This window comes from Pseudophryne corroboree, chromosome 2 (assembly GCF_028390025.1).
Source record: "Pseudophryne corroboree isolate aPseCor3 chromosome 2, aPseCor3.hap2, whole genome shotgun sequence".
In the NCBI taxonomy this organism is placed as follows: domain Eukaryota; kingdom Metazoa; phylum Chordata; class Amphibia; order Anura; family Myobatrachidae; genus Pseudophryne; species Pseudophryne corroboree.
Window position 1 is genome coordinate 1050148197 of NC_086445.1, and position 16396 is coordinate 1050164592.

General features: G+C 44.4%; 1 protein-coding gene and 2 pseudogenes across 2 annotated transcripts in view; 1 reads left to right on the top strand and 2 right to left on the bottom strand.

Moving 5' to 3' along the window:
• Positions 1-16396, bottom strand: part of LOC134988659 (pregnancy-specific beta-1-glycoprotein 3-like) — a 270727-nt gene that overhangs the window by 14272 nt on the left and 240059 nt on the right. The window lies entirely within an intron of this gene.
• Positions 3692-3811, bottom strand: LOC135054410 (5S ribosomal RNA; annotated as a pseudogene).
• On the top strand, positions 7867-7986 carry LOC135054411 (5S ribosomal RNA; annotated as a pseudogene).

Genomic DNA, 16396 nt, shown 5'->3' on the forward strand with positions numbered 1-16396 from the left:
ATGTGCTGTTTGGGGAGTGTTTTTTGGAAGGGCCATCCTGCGTGACACTGCAGTGCCACTCCTAGATGGGCCAGGTGTTTGTGTCGGCCACTAGGGTCGCTTATCTTACTCACACAGCTACCTCATTGCGCCTCTTTTTTTTCTTCTTTGCGTCATGTGCTGTTTGGGGAGTGTTTTTTGGAAGGGCCATCCTGCGTGACACTGCAGTGCCACTCCTAGATGGGCCAGGTGTTTGTGTCGGCCACTAGGGTCGCTTAGCTTACTCACACAGCTACCTCATTGCGCCTCTTTTTTTCTTTGCGTCATGTGCTGTTTGGGAAGTGTTTTTTGGAAGGGCCATCCTGCGTGACACTGCAGTGCCACTCCTAGATGGGCCAGGTGTTTGTGTCGGCCACTAGGGTCGCTTAGCTTACTCACACAGCTACCTCATTGCGCCTCTTTTTTTCTTTGCGTCATGTGCTGTTTGGGGAGTGTTTTTTGGAAGGGCCATCCTGCGTGACACTGCAGTGCCACTCCTAGATGGGCCAGGTGTTTGTGTCGGCCACTAGGGTCGCTTAGCTTACTCACACAGCTACCTCATTGCGCCTCTTTTTTTCTTTGCGTCATGTGCTGTTTGGGAGTGTTTTTTGGAAGGGCCATCCTGCGTGACACTGCAGTGCCACTCCTAGATGGGCCAGCTGCTTGTGTCGGCCACTAGGGTCGCTTAGCTTACTCACACAGCTACCTCATTGCGCCTCTTTTTTTCTTTGCGTCATGTGCTGTTTGGGGAGTGTTTTTTTGAAGGGCCATCCTGCGTGACACTGCAGTGCCACTCCTAGATGGGCCAGGTGTTTGTGTCGGCCACTAGGGTCGCTTATCTTACTCACACAGCTACCTCATTGCGCCTCTTTTTTTCTTTGCGTCATGTGCTGTTTGGGGAGTGTTTTTTGGAAGGGTCATCCTGCGTGACACTGCAGTGCCACTCCTAGATGGGCCAGGTGTTTGTGTTGGCCACTAGGGTCGCTTAGCTTACTCACACAGCTACCTCATTGCGCCTCTTTTTTTCTTTGCATCATATGCTGTTTGGGGAGTGTTTTTTGGAAGGGCCATCCTGCGTGACACTGCAGTGCCACTCCTAGATGGGCCAGGTGTTTGTGTCGGCCACTAGGGTCGCTTATCTTACTCACACAGCTACCTCATTGCGCCTCTTTTTTTTCTTCTTTGTGTCATGTGCTGTTTGGGGAGTGTTTTTTGGAAGGGCCATCCTGCGTGACACTGCAGTGCCACTCCTAGATGGGCCAGGTGTTTGTGTCGGCCACTAGGGTCGCTTATCTTACTCACACAGCTACCTCATTGCGCCTCTTTTTTTCTTTGCGTCATGTGCTGTTTGGGGAATGTTTTTTGGAAGGGCCATCCTGCGTGACACTGCAGTGACACTCCTAGATGGGCCAGGTGTTTGTGTCGGCCACTAGGGTCGCTTAGCTTACTCACACAGCTACCTCATTGCGCCTCTTTTTTTCTTTGCGTCATGTGCTGTTTGGGGAGTGTTTTTTGGAAGGGCCATCCTGCGTGACACTGCAGTGCCACTCCTAGATGGGCCAGGTGTTTGTGTCGGCCACTTGGGTCGCTTAGCTTAGTCATCCAGCGACCTCGGTGCAAATTTTAGGACTAAAAATAATATTGTGAGGTGTGAGGTGTTCAGAATAGACTGAAAATGAGTGGAAATTATGGTTTTTGAGGTTAATAATACTATGAGATCAAAATGACCCCCAAATTCTAAGATTTAAGCTGTTTTTTAGGGTTTTTTGAAAAAAACACCCGAATCCAAAACACACCCGAATCCAACAAAAAAAATTCGGTGAGGTTTTGCCAAAACGCGGTCGAACCCAAAACACGGCCGCGGAACCGAACCCAAAACCAAAACACAAAACCCGAAAAATTTCAAGTGCACATCTCTAGTTAAAAGTAGCCATGGTAAGTCTTGATAGACGAACGGGCCCTGTTGCAGAAGATCCTCACGAAGAGGTAGAGGCCACATATCTTCGAGGAGCATCTCTAGAAAGTTTGCAAACAAGACCTTTCTTGTCCATTCCGGAGTAATGAGTATTGCTTGAACCTTTTCCCTTTTTATTCTTTCAAGAATTCTTGGGATCAGAGGAAGTGGAGGAAACACGTACTCCATCTGATAGGCCCATGGAGTTCAGAGCGTCTACCACCACTGCCTGTGGGTTTCTTGGCCTGGAACAATACCGCTTGAGCTTCTTGTTGAGACGAGAGGCCATCATGATTGGAAGGATGACTTCCTGACATGACCATCTTCCCTGAAACTGCACCCCCCTGGGTGACTGCTCCCCAACCTCTGAGGCTTGCATCTGTGGTTAGCAGAATCCAATTCTGAATTCCGAACCGAAGACCCTCGATTAGGTGAGAATTCTGAAGCCACCATAGAAAAGAAATCCTAGCTCTTGGTGACAGACGGATCCTCTGGTGCATGTGAAGATGCAATACGGACCATTTGTCCAACAGATCGAGCTGGAAGGGTATTGCGTGAAACCTTCCATACTGAAGCGCCTCGTAAGAGGCTACCATTTTCCCCAGAAGGCGAATGCATAGATGCATCAACATCCGGGATGGCTTCAGGATATCCCGAACTATTGACTGGATTACCAATGCCTTTTCCATCGGAAAGAACACCTTTTATGACTCCAGTATCATTCCCAGGAATGGAAGCCTCCAAGTTGGCTCTAGGTAAGATTTCGGAATGTTCAGAATCCACCTGTGTACCTGGAGTAGTCTGGCTGAGAGGGCAATGCTGTCCAACAACCTCTCCCTGAATGGCGTCTCTATCAGAAGATCGTCCAGGTACGGAATTATGTTCACTCCCCATTTGCGGAGAAGAAACATCCTCTCTGCCATCACCTTGGTGAACACCCTCTGTGCCGTGGAGAGACTAAATGGCAGGGCCTGGAACTGGTAGAGAGTTCTGCAGAGCAAACCGTAGATAAGCCTGATGAGGCGGCCAGATTGGAATGGGAAGGTATGCATCTTTGATATCCAAAGATACTAGGAATTCCCCTTCCTCCAGACCTGAGATCACCGCTCTCAGAGACTCCATCTTGAATTTGAACACTCGGAAGTACGGGTTCAACGACTTGAGGTTCAAAATCGGTCTTACTGAACCATCCGGTTTTGGTACTACAAACAAGTTGGAATAATACCCCTTGGTTTGCAGATGAGGTGGAACTGGAGCAATGAACCTGAGTCTGCACCAGTTTCTGAATGGTGTCCTATAAAGTTATACTTGCCTCCTGTGAAACTGAAAAGAGGTTTGAAAGAAAGGACTCTTTTTTGGGAGCACTCTTAATTCAGAGGTTATTGGTATAATTTGTAAATTATCAATAAAAACAATTTAATTAACGAAAGTCAAATTCTAGGAGTGACTGTATGTGAAAAACATAGCTTAGCGAAAATATTGATAAATTAAATTATTCGTGAACTCTAAATTCACGATTTACAAATTGCCAGGAGTAAAATTCTGTGATGCTTTTGTCAACAAAATTCTGCATACTGTATCTTATGAAATGTATGACCATCATTCATACTGCTAATATCCATTACGGATTTTTATAAATGCAGGGAATAAAATCATTGGTCATGCGAATCCCAATATTGGATGACATAAAGTTGAGTGCCACTGTGTCCAATAGCCAATTTATTGCAGTACCAGGGTGTTCAAAGGAGGTCTCCCTTCCTCGTACTGACCCGGCCTTTCACTGCTTAGCTTCCAAGTTCAGAAGAGATTGGGCATCTCCAGTGAAGTGTGACCGCAATTATTGGACTTCTCTCTTTGATCACTCCAAATGTATGCCAAATGGTTGCTATATATTAGGAATGGAGAGTATACGTGATTCGTAACAGGTAAGTTACAAATGAAAAAGATTACATGCAATCAGCTGATTGATCAGCATATGGCACAACGATCACAGAGGTTAATTATATCTGCATAATCACTTAGATATGTGGAAAAAATTCAAATGTACCACATCTAAGATAATATGTGACACGGCGGTCACAAAAATGAAGAAAATAAACATGTACAGTTATGAATATTCAGCAGATGTGACAAAGCGGCCACAAAAAAAGAAAATAGATGTATGTAATCATCTTAACAATCACCAGCTGATTAATCAGCATATGACACAGTGGTCACAAAGAGATAATTATAAACACAATCCCTTAATTATGTGACTGAGTTTTTTTGATTGACGTACAGTCAGCTGATAGACAGGTATGTGACACAGCGGCCACAAAAAAGAAATTAGATGCATGTAATCATTTTAAACAATCACCAGCTGATTGATTAGCATATGACACAGTGGTCACAAAGAGATAATTATGAACACAATTCCTTAATTATACAGCATGTGACATAGCAGTCACAGAAGACATATTGATAAGTTATTAAGAATAGTATATGTGGGAAAATTCATAAATGCCACATATCATCACTAATTGATTATCCTTATATCTGAGCTTAGGACAGATCACCAGTACGGCCGTACCAATTTGCTTAAATGCTTAATTTAGTTTATGCTGTAGAAGACAGCATGTATGTATGGCGTAATAACAGACAAACGGACATAAATCAACCGGATACCAGCTCTTTGTGATGGACCCCGTATGGCGTAATAACAGGCAAACGGACATATATCAAACGGATACTAGCTCTTAGTGATGGACCCCTCTTGGTCACAGAGGGGAAGGGAGAAAAGGAGGGGGGGCGGGGGGAAGGAAGGAGAGAGGGGAAAGGGGAAAGATGTGTGTCACAGCAGGTTATATATGAACCTGCAGAGAATGTTCATAAAATTGCTATACTGTTGTAAGGCTGATTGGAAGTTACTGCAATGAACAGTAAATTCTTGAATAGCAATAGGAGATTTGAACTTATGTAGAATGTCTCTAATGTTCAGATTTCTTTATGAAAGATGTTTGCAAGAAAGGATAAGAACAAATGACTATTAAGTCAGACAGTTAAAGCCTTGCAAATTAGTATTGTGGAGTGAATGGATTTCACATTAGTGTGGAGTGTATACGATACCAGTGCTGGTATATGTGCTGTCCGTTCCGCTTTTGGCCGTATAGAAGCTCCGGAGACTGCAGCGGCGTGTGTCCGTATTGACGCTCCAAGAGAGCGGTAGTTTGGGGCCGTTGCCGTGGAGACACTTCGGAAGCTGCATCAGCGTATGTCCGTGGTCTCTCTCAGGGAGAGCGATGGCTGGGGCCGTTGCTTGGTGATGGTCTAAGCGCTCCGGCTAGCGCGGTCACGTGTGCGCAGCACGTGATCGCTAAACCTGACGTATGTTTCGCAAGATAAGCTTGGTCACAGGACGTAATGAGGTCACAGAAGGTTCCAGTTTATGTAGAGCAGGGCTCATAGCTGATTGGGTAAACTTTTTGATAGGCATGCTGATCCCCCAATCTTGTTTAAGTTATATTGATCTCTCAGGTTGGACATCATTAATAGTTGTAACAGCTTATGTTTAATTGTAGTTGATTTAACTAACAGATTAATTTGCCTGGATAAGCTTAGTAAAATAAATATAAAAAGAAAAATATAAAAATATAATATAATGAGAAGATTTATTGTGCAAGTGATGATTTTATTAGTTAATACGTGATGGTGACATGATTACTTAATTGATAGATTAATTAGAAAGTAAGTGGTGTAATTAAAGGGTTGATGATTTTTATATATATTTTTTATATATTATATTTTATGAGAGGAATGGGATTGGGATAATGAGGAATATGAGAAAGGGAGTGAGGGAAAGGATGGTGAATAAGGAACACAATTGGGGAAAGGATGGCACTTAAACGTGATGATAATGAATTAATTTAGGAGGGCAGGTATAATGAATATAAGGAGAGCCCGTGTGAGGAACGTGAGGGTGAAAAAAACGTGAATAAATATACTATTATTAATGAGTGGGATGTTATGAAAAAATATATATTTTATTATGTGGATTAGCTGTAAATGGAAAGAAAGACTGTATTGGATAATGGATACCAGAGGTTCTAATATGATGACATTAATTTAAATATACCCCATAGTTTATGTGTTCATTCATGCCTGCTGGGTATAAAGATCCCATCTTAAAGATCCATTCGCTCTCTCTTTTCAGTAAGTTCTCGGTTAGATTACCTCCTCGTATTCCGAGTTTGATTTTCTCCAAGCCGAAGATTTTGAGCTCCTCCCATCTATTTTCATGATGGGTGTGAAAATGGCGAGCGACTGAGGTTAATTGCTTCATCTTGGCCTTGTCCGTGATGGCATTATGTATAGATCCTACATGTTCTAGGACTCGCTGTTTAAGCGGACGAGTTGTCATGCCAATGTATTTTTGGTTACAGCTACATTTCAGGCAATAGATAACCCCCTCCGTTTGGCAGTTCATGTAGTCTTTTATTTGTATCATCTTTCCAAATTTGTCTTCTATTTCCTTTGTTGGATGAATATATTTGCAAGCTTTGCATTTACCACAGGGATATGTTCCAGTGACTATTGGTCTTTTAGTAGAGAGTTTTTGAAAATGACTGCTTACAAGTCTGTCTTTAAGGTTTTTGGATCTGCGCCAACTCATGGCGACCTTGGGACCCAAATTTTTGGATAGAGTACAGTCTGCGTGTAGAATATGCCAATGTTTCTGTATTGCTGTATTCACCTTCTTCCATTCTCGGCAAAAATTTCCAACAAAGCGGATGGTATTATCAGTATTTGGACTCTTTGGTTCTCTCTTGAAAATTAGATCCTCTCTTTTAATGGTTTTGACCGTTTCATGGCTTTTTTTATGGAGGTTTTACTGTATCCCCTATCGCATAATTATCGCATAATCTATTTGTCAGTTCTGTGCTTTGTGTTGTGAATTCCTTATCATCTGAGCAGTTCCTGCGGAGTCTGAGAAATTCCCCTTTTGGGATATTTTCTATAGTTGGGGGAAAGTGGGGGAACTGGTTTGATGTAATAAAGTGTTTGTTGCTGTGCTCTTCCGATATAGTTTTGTGGCAATCATTCCTTCAGAGTTCTTGTAGATCATCAGGTCCAAAAATGGAAGTTCTGATTGGCTTATACTGTGTGTTAAATGAATATTCAGATCATTCTTGTTAAGATGTTCTATGAATTGGTGCAACAAATGTAGGTCACCCTCCCAGATCATAAAAATATCGTCTATATATCTGTTCCACATAACGACATGAGACGTGAATATGTCATTGTGGTCTTTAAAGATGATTTCCTTCTCCCACCATCCAAGGAATATATTGGCATAATTATCTCTTTGTGACCACTGTGTCATATGCTAATCAATCAGCTGGTGATTGTTTAAAATGATTACATGCATCTAATTTCTTTTTTGTGGCCGCTGTGTCACGTACCTGTCTATCAGCTGACTGTACGTCAATCAAAAAAACTCAGTCACATAATTAAGGGATTGTGTTTATAATTATCTCTTTGTGACCACTGTGTCATATGCTGATTAATCAGCTGGTGATTGTTAAGATGATTACATACATCTATTTTCTTTTTTTGTGGCCGCTTTGTCACATCTGCTGAATATTCATAACTGTACATGTTTATTTTCTTCATTTTTGTGACCGCCGTGTCACATATTATCTTAGATGTGGTACATTTGAATTTTTTCCACATATCTAAGTGATTATGCAGATATAATTAACCTCTGTGATCGTTGTGCCATATGCTGATCAATCAGCTGATTGCATGTAATCTTTTTCATTTGTAACTTACCTGTTACGAATCACGTATACTCTCCATTCCTAATATATAGCAACCATTTGGCATACATTTGGAGTGATCAAAGAGAGAAGTCCAATAATTGCGGTCACACTTCACTGGAGATGCCCAATCTCTTCTGAACTTGGAAGCTAAGCAGTGAAAGGCCGGGTCAGTACGAGGAAGGGAGACCTCCTTTGAACACCCTGGTACTGCAATAAATTGGCTATTGGACACAGTGGAACTCAACTTTATGTCATCCAATATTGTGATTCGCATGACCAATGATTTTATTCCCTGCATTTATAAAAATCCGTAATGGATATTAGCAGTATGAATGATGGTCATACATTTCATAAGATATAGTATGCAGAATTTTGTTGACAAAAGCATCACAGAATTTTACTCCTGGCAATTTGTAAATCGTGAATTTGGAGATCACGAATAATTTAATTTATCAATATTTTCACTAAGCTATGTTTTTCACATACAGTCACTCCTAGAATTTGACTTTCGTTAATTAAATTGTTTTTATTGATAATTTACAAATTATACCAATAACCTCTGAATTAAGAGTGCTCCCAAAAAAGAGTCCTTTCTTTCAAACCTCTCTTTTTGGTCCTTTTGTACTTGATACTCTCTGACTCTAGGGAGCACCACTGAAAGCAACATTATATGATACTGGGATAAACCCCTACAACATCCATGGTTGCCATATATAGAAGAAATTCCATTTAAATTCAGTTTTTTCAGAGGCTACTAATTGTTCAAAAAATCCTTTTGGACTGGTGCGGTTCCCTCCTAAACCCCATTTCCTCCTGTGAAACTGGTAAGCCTGATTTGAGGAATCTGTGAGGTAGGAGCTCCTGGAACTCCAGTCTGTAGCCCTGGGAAATAAAATTTATGACAAACTTGTCCAGATGTGACTGAAGAATTGTAGTCGGGATCCCACCCGCCAGTCCACCGTCATGTTGAAAGCTTTGAGGAAGCAGAGCTTGAACTCTGTTCCTGAGATCCGGCAGTTGCTTGTTTGCGCAGTTTAACTCTAGCGCCTCTGGTGGCTGTAGAAGAACCTCTGGTTTTGCCCTTCAACTTGGCTGTCCAAAAGGACTGCAAATTGGAAGCTGAGTGGGCCTCCGTGGCTGGGAGAGCTGCGGAAGGAAGATATGTGGACTTATCCGCAGTAGCTTTGGAGATCCATTTATCTAGTTCATCTCTGAATAAGGCCTCTCCTGTAAATGGTAGGCCTTCCACGCCTTTCCTGTAGTCCGCATCAGCCGTCCACTGGTGTAGCCATAAGCCCCTGCATGCTGACACTGCCATAGCAGTGTTGCGTGCATTAAGCAAGCCTATTACTTTTATTGCTTCCACCATAAAGTTTGCAGAGTCTTGTATATGTTGCAGAAGTAAAACAATCTTCCCACTTGATAAGGAATCTAACCCCTCAATTAGGTTACCTGACAATTTAGCAATGGCTTTAGTAATCCACCCACATGCTACAGTGGGTCTCCGGGCCACCCCAGCATCTGTGTACAAGGATTTGAGTGTGGTCTCAATTCTACGATCAGCCGTGTCTTTCAGGGAGGCTGCACCGTGGACAGGCAATACATTTTACCATGACAGCCTGGATACTGATGCATCCACTATCGGTGGAGTTTCCCATTTTTTCCTATCCTCAGGAGGAAAAGGAAAGGATGAGAGTAACCTCTTAGGGATTTGAAATTCCCTATCAGGAATAATCCATGGTTCTTCAAACAGGGTATACAGTTCCTTTGATACAGGAAAAGTGACTGAGGATTTCTTTTTTATATTAAAATAATATTCCTCACACTCCTCTATCACCTTATCAGGAATTTGCAGAACATCTCTGATAGCCTCTATAAGAAACAAAAATTCTCCATAAAATGAAGAAAAAAGAAGCGCTGGTATTTAAATACTATTGATTTTAATAATTATAATGCATCATACATGAATATAAAAACAATCAATATTTTTGTAATGCAATGGAGTAAATTACCGGCCGGTAAGTAAACCCCCCCCCCTCTCTAAAAAAGCACATTCAGGGAGTTCACAATAGAACTATAGTATATTTGTTCTTTATAGGACCTTAGAGTGCCCAGATGAAGGTGATTGATATCACGTAGGTGGGATCCTTAAAGCCCGAGCACAGTCTTATAAATGTAAAGATAAAAAGTCCTCCCGGCCGCTGGTAGCTAATCCTTTGAATGCAGACATATCTAGAGGAACTGTAAGAATGCCTTGCTATGATTAGTATTGGAATTGCAGTGACTCACCGATCATATTCATCAGCATTAGCACATCACAGCAGGCATATGGAGTAGAGAGCACTCTCCTTTCCCCAGTCTTGGGCTGCTTGTTTACGGTCTTATGTTAAAAAGCATTGCTCCTGCTTTAGACATTGTCCCAGATGGAAAACAGGTAGGACGGTGAGCACTCTCCCGCTCCCTGTGTCGGGCTGCACACCGCACACGGTCCACACCACAGACACCGCTCCCACCTTGATCACTGCGCCAAGTACAAGGCGCAAACATCCCGCACCTCTCTCCGGTATGGGGGAATCAATAAAAGCCGTCTGGTAACGTGCAAGTAGTTTACGCGTTTCCCCACCTTACGGTCAAGTCGGCGGCTTTCTCAGAACATAATAAAGTTAGTCTGCACACAGGGGTGTTTTTAAGCTACTCATGCTCCCATGTACAGGTGTGTTTGATGAATTTTACCAGCCTCCAATCAATGTGTAGAGGCATTTCTTAAAGTTACAATGTTGCCAATACAGATTGCCTAGCACCACGTAAAAAACAATATCAATTACATGTATATAGTATCCACTTTCTTAAAAAAAAAACGATATATCAATTTGCAGAGAAGAAATGGTTGTCTATTCAACAGCAGCATTAGTTAGTATGTATATAGACTAATAGTAATATACCTACTCAAAATAGACAAAAATATAAATAAAAATAAATATAGTTTTTTTGACATATGTATTTTCAGCATATTATAGGCTCCTTTTTCAGCCTGAATCTATTCCACAGAATCAAAATAAATATAAAGTCAATATGGTTCAAAGAAGAATGGGCAATAGCCTATGTATATATATGAAAACAGAGATCTTATATATAAATATTATTCTAATAGATACAGAAACAGAATTAAGTATAATGCATATATATATATATATATATATACATACAGTCGTCGAAGTGGGGCGGTATAAGGCGGTATGGTATACCGCCATGTCTTCTACTGACCCGGAAATGAGCCCAGAAAGTGCAGCAGGAGGCAAGGGAAGTGGCATCATGCTGCACATGGTGCTCCCCGTCCCTGCGCGGTGGCTGTGTAGAGTGCTGTATTAGCTCACAGCCGCTCACCGCTGCCAGCCGCCTGCGCACGCCACTCACCAGGCGCCCGCTGCTCCCGCTCACCAGCCGCCCACCGTCCCCGCTCACCAGCCGCCCGCCGCTCCCCCTCACCAGCTGCCCGGCGCCAGCTCACTGCTGCCAGCAACAAATAAGGTAATGTTCCCCTGCTGTCACCTCTCTCCCTGCTGTCCCTGTCGTCACTGTCCCTGTCATCACCCTCCCCATCGTCACTGTCTCTCCCTGTCGTCACTCTCCCTGTCACCACTCTCCCTGTCTTCACTGTCGTCACTCTCCCTGTCGTCACTTTCGTCACTCCCCCTGTCATCACTGTCGTCACTCTCCCTGTCGTTACTCTCTCCCTGTCATCACTCTCTCCCCCTGTCTCTCCCCCTGTCTCTCTCCCTGTCGTCACTGTCTCTCTCCCTGTCATCACTGTCTCTCTCCCTGTCGTCACTGTCTCTCTCCCTGTCATCACTGTCTCTCTCCCTGTCATCACTGTCTCTCTCCCTGTCGTCACTCTGGCTGTCCCTGCTGTCACAATTTCAGCTCATTCAGTGTGCTACAATGTGAATTTCGGCTCAATCAGTGTGCTATAATGTAAATTTCAGCTCATTCAGTGTGCTATAATGTGAGTTTGGGCTCATTCAGTGTGCTACAATGTGAGTTTCGGCTCATTCAGTGTGTTACAATGTGAATTTCGGCTCATTCAGTGTGCTACAATGTGAGTTTGGGCTCATTCAGTGTGCTACAATGTGAGTTTGGGCTCATTCAGTGTGCTACAATGTGAGTTTGGGCTCATTCAGTGTGCTACAATGTGAGTTTCGGCTCATTCAGTGTGCTACAATGTGAATTTCGGCTCATTCAGTGTGCTACAATGTGAATTTCGGCTCATTCAGTGTGCTACAATGTGAATTTCGGCTCATTCAGTGTGCTACAATGTGAATTTCGGCTCATTCAGTGTGCTATAATGTAAATTTCGTCTTAACAGCAGTGTGGGCCCCTGGGCACAGCAATACACTGAGGCCCCTACCCATCCTCCATGGGTGGGGGTGCTATCAACGGCAGCTTTGATATCCCACGGGCGGTAGGGGGTGTTCTAGCTTCCGCTCAGCATGTAGGACCTGGAGCAGTAATTTCTGCTAATTACTCCTTTACTGCACAGATGGGGCGGGAGGGAGAACACTAAACTGTAGAATGTGGCATTGGGCTGAATGAAGGGGCCCCGGTACATGACTTCCAGGGTGGTAGGGGGTGTTTAATATGTAAGGGTGGGGTCGATAGTGGAGTGGGCTTCATTTTCATCATTTTCTGGTGGGAGGGCAGCTTGCTTGCCTGCAGATATGTCAAGTTCCTGGAAAAATATTTTTTAGCTTTGCATGGGATAAAAAAAATTAGAGTGTCTCACCTGTCAGGAGGTACAGGGGAATTGGGGATCAGAGTTCAGAAGCCAGAACAATCCACCAACAAATATACAAAACTGCATATTAGGCGTGTGGAGCTTGAGCAGGGACCAGCTGCTTGAAGGCTGATATCTCTGGTTCTGAGCATAGTAGAGACAAGCCGCTAGTGTCCACCGAAAGGGAAGAGTCCCAGCTTTTGAAATGTACCATCAGAAAAACTATTAAGTCATACAGAGCCTGAGATATCTTGATGGTAATAGCAATTAACAGGCTTGGATGGGGACCACTGCTTTGAACTCGGATATCTCTGGTTCCCTAGGGCCGATTTTCAAAAATCTGGTACCCCTGGAAAGAGGGGACCCTCAGCTATCAGCCTAGGGCCCTTATACTCCTGGGGCCCTTGGGCAAGAGCCCATTGAGCCCATAAGAAAAGACGGCCCTGAATTTCGGCTCATTCAGTGTGCTACAAGGTGAATTTTCAGCTCATTCAGTGTGCTACAATGTGAAAGGGGCACCAGTACTAGATAGTATAAGGGGTTCTAGTACACGGGACACACCCCTTTTGGGTGATCACGCCCCTTTTCTGGAGCGCATAATTACTAGTGATGAGTACCGGAAATTTTTCGGGTTTTGTGTTTTGGTTTTGGGTTCGGTTCCGCGGCCGTGTTTTGGGTTCGAACGCGTTTTGGCAAAACCTAACCGAATTTTTTTTGTCGGATTCGGGTGTGTTTTGGATTCGGGTGTTTTTTTCAAAAAACCCTAAAAAACAGCTTAAATCATAGAATTTGGGGGTCATTTTGATCCCAAAGTATTATTAACCTCAATAACCATAATTTCCACTCATTTTCAGTCTATTCTGAACACCTCACACCTCACAATATTATTTTTAGTCCTAAAATTTGCACCGAGGTCGCTGGATGACTAAGCTCAGCGACCCAAGTGGCCGACACAAACACCTGGCCCATCTAGGAGTGGCACTGCAGTGTCACGCAGGATGGCCCTTCAAAAAACTACTCCCCAAACAGCACATGACGCAAAGAAAAAAAGAGGCGCAATGAGGTAGCTGTGTGGCTAAGCTAAGCGACCCAAGTGGCCGACACAAACACCTGGCCCATCCAGGAGTGGCACTGCAGTGTCACGCAGGATGGCCCTTCCAAAAAACACCCCCCAAACAGCACATGACACAAAGAAAAAAAGAGGCGCAATGAGGTAGCTGTGTGACTAAGCTAAGCGACCCTAGTGGCCGACACAAACACCTGGCCCATCTAGGAGTGGCACTGCAGTGTCACGCAGGATGGCCCTTCAAAATACTACTCCCCAAACAGCACATGACGCAAAGAATAAAAAAAAGATGCGCAATGAGGTAGCTGTGTGACTAAGATAAGCGACCCTAGTGGCCGACACAAACACCTGGCCCATCTAGGAGTGGCACTGCAGTGTCACGCAGGATGGCCCTTCCAAAAAACACCCCCCAAACAGCACATGATGCAAAGAAAAAAAGAGGCGCAATGAGGTAGCTGTGTGACTAAGATAAGCGACCCAAGTGGCCGACACAAACACCTGGCCCATCTAGGAGTGGCACTGCAGTGTCACGCAGGATGGCCCTTCCAAAAAACACCCCCCAAACAGCACATGACGCAAAGAAAAAAAGAGGTGCAATGAGGTAGCTGTGTGACTAAGATAAGCGACCCAAGTGGCCGACACAAACACCTGGCCCATCTAGGAGTGGCACTGCAGTGTCACGCAGGATGGCCCTTCCAAAAACTACTCCCCAAACAGCACATGACGCAAAGAAGAAAAAAAGAGGCGCAATGAGGTAGCTGTGTGACTAAGCTAAGCGACCCTAGTGGCCGACACAAACACCTGGCCCATCTAGGAGTGGCACTGCAGTGTCACGCAGGATGGCCCTTCAAAAAACACTCCCCAAACAGCACATGACGCAAAGAAGAAAAAAAAGATGCGCAATGAGGTAGCTGTGTGACTAAGATAAGCGACCCTAGTGGCCGACACAAACACCTGGCCCATCTAGGAGTGGCACTGCAGTGTCACGCAGGATGGCCCTCCCAAAAAACACCCCCCAAACAGCACATGACGCAAAGAAAAAAAGAGGCGCAATGAGGTAGCTGTGTGACTAAGCTAAGCGACCCTAGTGGCCGACACAAACACCTGGCCCATCTAGGAGTGGCACTGCAGTGTCACGCAGGATGGCCCTTCAAAAAACTACTCCCCAAACAGCACATGACGCAAAGAAGAAAAAAAAGATGCGCAATGAGGTAGCTGTGTGACTAAGATAAGCGACCCAAGTGGCCGACACAAACACCTGGCCCATCTAGGAGTGGCACTGCAGTGTCACGCAGGATGGCCCTTCCAAAAACTACTCCCCAAACAGCACATGACGCAAAGAAAAATGAAAGAAAAAAGAGGTGCAAGATGGAATTGTCCTTGGCCCTCCCACCCACCCTTATGTTGTATAAACAGGACATGCACACTTTAACCAACCCATCATTTCAGTGACAGGGTCTGCCACACGACTGTGACTGAAATGACGGGTTGGTTTGGACCCCCACCAAAAAAGAAGCAATTAATCTCTCCTTGCACAAACTGGCTCTACAGAGGCAAGATGTCCACCTCATCATCATCCTCCGATATATCACCGTGTACATCCCCCTCCTCACAGATTATCAATTCGTCCCCACTGGAATCCACCATCTCAGCTCCCTGTGTACTTTGTGGAGGCAATTGCTGCTGGTGAATGTCTCCACGGAGGAATTGATTATAATTCATTTTAATGAACATCATCTTCTCCACATTTTCTGGATGTAACCTCGTACGCCGATTGCTGACAAGGTGAGCGGCGGCACTAAACACTCTTTCGGAGTACACACTTGTGGGAGGGCAACTTAGGTAGAATAAAGCCAGTTTGTGCAAGGGCCTCCAAATTGCCTCTTTTTCCTGCCAGTATAAGTACGGACTGTCTGACGTGCCTACTTGGATGCGGTCACTCATATAATCCTCCACCATTCTTTCAATGGGGAGAGAATCATATGCAGTGACAGTAGACGACATGTCCGTAATCGTTGTCAGGTCCTTCAGTCCGGACCAGATGTCAGCATCAGCAGTCGCTCCAGACTGCCCTGCATCACCGCCAGCGGGTGGGCTCGGAATTCAGAGCCTTTTCCTCGCACCCCCAGTTGCGGGAGAATGTGAAGGAGGAGATGTTGACAGGTCGCGTTCCGCTTGACTTGACAATTTTCTCACCAGCAGTACTTTGAACCCCAGCAGACTTGTGTCTGCCGGAAAGAGAGATCCAAGGTAGGTTTTAAATCTAGGATCGAGCACGGTGGCCAAAATGTAGTGCTCTGATTTCAACTGATTGACCACCCGTGAATCCTTGTTAAGCGAATTAAGGGCTCCATCCACAAGTCCCACATGCCTAGCGGAATCGCTCTGTGTTAGCTCCTCCTTCAATGTCTCCAGCTTCTTCTGCAAAAGCCTGATGAGGGGAATGACCTGACTCAGGCTGGCAGTGTCTGAACTGACTTCACGTGTGGCAAGTTCAAAAGGTTGCAGAACCTTGCACAACGTTGAAATCATTCTCCACTGCGCTTGAGACAGGTGCATTCCACCTCCTATATCGTGCTCAGTTGTATAGGCTTGAATGGCCTTTTGCTGCTCCTCCAACCTCTGAAGCATATAGAGGGTTGAATTCCACCTCGTTACCACTTCTTGCTTCAGATGATGGCAGGGCAGGTTCAGGCGTTTTTGGTGGTGCTCCAGTCTTCTGTACGTGGTGCCTGTACGCCGAAAGTGTCCCGCAATTCTTCTGGCCACCGACAGCATCTCTTGCATGC